This window comes from Artibeus jamaicensis, unplaced genomic scaffold, assembly GCF_021234435.1.
Source record: "Artibeus jamaicensis isolate MK-2021 breed Jamaican fruit bat unplaced genomic scaffold, CSHL_Jam_final contig_923, whole genome shotgun sequence".
Taxonomy (NCBI): domain Eukaryota; kingdom Metazoa; phylum Chordata; class Mammalia; order Chiroptera; family Phyllostomidae; genus Artibeus; species Artibeus jamaicensis.
The window spans coordinates 1,162,517-1,166,201 of record NW_026522014.1 but is presented as its reverse complement, the minus strand read 5'-3'; the positions used below and the strand labels follow the sequence as shown (position 1 = coordinate 1,166,201).

General features: G+C 38.9%; 1 pseudogene; it reads right to left on the bottom strand.

The window, feature by feature from the left end:
- Positions 1–264: 264 nt before the first annotated feature.
- On the bottom strand, positions 265–1,936 carry LOC119042706 (60 kDa heat shock protein, mitochondrial-like; annotated as a pseudogene).
- Between the last annotated feature and the right edge of the window lie 1,749 nt (positions 1,937–3,685).

Below are 3,685 nucleotides of genomic sequence, written 5' to 3'. Positions count from 1 at the left end.
GTTCATGGCTATGGCACTTAATTATCAGGAGTGTGGAAATGTATTTTTATTCAAAAATACAACATAAGTTGTCCGTAGGCAGGGACAGTGGCAGCAGCAAACCATCGTCTGTTGTCAACTGAAACCAGTGGCGGATAGTTACAGTGATTTTCTTAAATGTCATCCAGTCGTTTCTTCAGTCCCGGCCTTCAACAGACTTCTCTGAACTTACAGGTGAGGAGCACTACCTTGAGCTTCCCCTCCCGGTTCTCATTAGTAACGGGATTAGAACATGCCACCTCCCACACCACCTCCCATTCCACCCATCCTGCCCACCCAGGGTCTTTCTCTCCTTTAGGAATTTCTGTGACTACAGCTTCTGCTGTTGTTAACAGAGAGGCCACTCCAGCAGCATCCAATAAAATAGTTCTTACAGCCTTCGTTGGATCAATGATTCCTTTTCCACCACATTCACAAAATCTCCTAGTATAGTATCATAACCAACTTCTGAGGAATTTTGCATAGTTTTCTCAGCTATCAATGATTCCTCAACATTCTTAGCAATGGTCACTGAAGCAATATTGAGTGCTTTTAAGCTAATTTTTATACCCACTTTTTGATCTTTTGGCTGGAGTTAATCAGTCCAAGGCTGGAAAGCGCCGCAGTGGGGCATGAGCCCCTCCCAGAACAGTGCCTTCCTCAGTGGCAGCTCATGTAGCACCAGGGGCGTCTGTTACTTTGTCTTTCTTTTCACTCACTGCAGTGTCACTTGTCCCCCTAACCTGCAACACAGCGGCTCCATCTGAGAGTTTCGTCAGGTGTTCATTTAGTTTTTCCTTTTCATGTCGACTAGTTGTGATATCTGTTAGATGATTTCTTGAATATATTTTTCAATTTGAGTCTTGTCACCTTTTCCATTCAAGAACATGGCATCATCTTTGGTCACAATGTCATCTTCAAAGAGTTAGAGTCAAACCTCCTCCAAACACTGAACCACCAGTGGCAGTAGCCATGTCTTTAAGCTGGTTCTTTCCATTGTCACTGAAACCTAGAGCTTTGACTGCTACAACCTGAAGAGTAACTGTTAGCCTATTCAGAACAAGTGTGCTTGGAGCTTCTCCATCAGCATCTTCAGCAATTGTGACCATGGGCTCACGGTGAGCATTGGTGATTTCAAGAGCAGGTCCAATGGGCTGAACACTAGAAATTTTCTTTTCACTCAGTAGAACATAGGCATCTTGGTATTCACCTTTCTGATCTTTTGCTGCATTAATAAACTATGAAGACATATAACCTTGATCAAACTTCATGCCTTCGATAATTTCTAACTCATCATTTAGTGTTTTTCCATCCTTTTACTATGATGGTAACTCCTTCTTTCAAGCTTTAAAAAAAAATCACATTGGAAGTAATATTGCCAATTTCATTGTCTCCGTTTGCAGAAATTGTAGCAAACCGACCCATGTCTTCAGGGGTTGTCACAGGTTTAGATTGCTTCTTAAATTCAGAAATTACAGCAGCAACAGCTAACATTATGCCTCTCCAGATTTCCGCTGAATTAGCACCTCAACCTTCTCAAAACCTTCCGTGACAACGGTGTGTGCCAGTATAGCAGAAGTGGTGGTGCCATCCCGGCCTCTTCATTTCTCTTATTGGTAACATCTGGAAGAAGTTTAGAGTGCAAATTTTTATCTGTTACGTCAATGGACCTTCCAACGATCACACCATCTTTTGTTACTTTGGGACCTTCCCAAACTCTGATCAACAATCTCTGTTCTTCCACTTGGCCCCATAGTAATGGCTACAGTGCTGGCCAAAAAGGTCTAGAGCTTGAAGTATTGAGGCTCAGGTGTCTGCACCAAATTTTACATCTTTGGCATAGGCCTTGAGTAAGATGAGGAGCCAGTGCCCTGGACATTGGCATCATCTGGTGAAGAATGTTGTGTGATCAAAGCATTTCTGTGGGCCAGTGGCAAGGCATGTGAGCGGTGAGGCAGACCATCATTGGCAAGTGAGGGCCAAGGGTTTTCAATTAATATGAAATTAAAAGGTTGGATGAAAGATAATCTTAAATTCATAATAATAAAATTGACAGTTGTGGTGAAGGTGTATGACATGACAATTAGTTAAATCAGTAACTGACCATTTGACTCTTGCTAAATTTGATTGAGGCCTGCAAAAGTAGATCTAAGGGAGTTTATAATCACATCTCAAGGAGCTTATAATTCCTTGGAGGAGATAAGACTAATACATACAAGTTAGCAAAATACAACAAGTGATGAATGATCTTAGGGAAGGGGCAGTATTAATTCTTTTATTTTCAAAAACCTTTTTTCCTCCTAGGAGTATTCATTGCTTTTACACTTGGTACACTCTTAACTGCCTTAGAGAATATTTATCAATTTCCTGGGCTGCCTAGTATCTGAATTATTTTCCTGGATTTGGAGAATTCTTATCATATGAGTGTTGGTAGGAGGAAGACTGAAAAAGCCAGATAGTCTCTTTCCCAGCCTCCTTCACAGCCAGGGTGTAGGCACACGACCAAGGCTCAGGCAGTTGACTTTAAAAATATAACAGCTTCATTGAGATATAATTTGCATGCCATTCAAATTACCCAGTTCGAGTGTACAATTCAGTTTTTCTTAATATATTCACAGTTGCATAACAATCAACTTTAAAATATTTTCATCACCTCAGAAAGAAACTCCATACTCATTGGCAGCCACTGCCCATTTCCCCTAAACTCCTGAGTCCTAGCAACACGCATCCACTTTTAATCTTGGTGTATTTTCCTATTCTGGACATTTCATATAAATGGAATCATATAATGATTCTCTCATAATTGACTTCTTTCACTTAGCATAATGCTTTCAAGATTCATCTATGTTGTAGCATGCATCAGAACTTTATTCCTTTATGTTGCTGAATAATTTTTCATTGTATGTATATAGAATATTTTATTTTTCTATTCGTCAGTTGATGGATATTTGGGTTGCTTCCAATATTTAGTTATTATGAATAATGCTGATATAAACATTCATATACCAGTTTTCCTGTGGGCATATATTTTAATTTCTCTTGGGTATACAGTGAGGAGTAGAATTGCTGGGTCACGTGATAACTCTAAACTTAATTTTTAGGACTGGGTCTTTTCTAAACAGAATATGCTGGGTGGGGCAAAAGAAGACTTACAGTTGTTTGTGTGAAAAATAATACAATAATTAATAAATAACAAAAAATTAACTCTGTTTTGCATACTGACAACTAAACCTACTTTTGCCCCATCCTGTATTATTTTCTGAAGTGCTTGCACCATTTTGCATTTTACCATCCATCTATGACAGTTCCAACTTTTTCATAGCTTCATCAACATTTGTTATTACCTGTCTTTTTGAATATAGCCATTCTAATAGGTGTCGGGTGATACCTCATTGTGGTTTTGATTTGCATTTTCATGATGGCTAATGATGCTGAATATTTTTTTGTGTTTTATTTGAACATTTTTATATCTTCTTTGGGAATATGTCTATTTAAATCTTTAGCCCATTTCTTTAACTTGGGTTATTTGCCTTTTCATTATTGAGTTGCGAGGCTTCTCCATAGATTCCAGCTACAAGCGCCTTATCGGATCTGTGATTTGCAAAGTTTCACCCTATGAGTTTTATTTTCATTTGCCTAATGATGCCCTTTGAAGTATTACAATCTT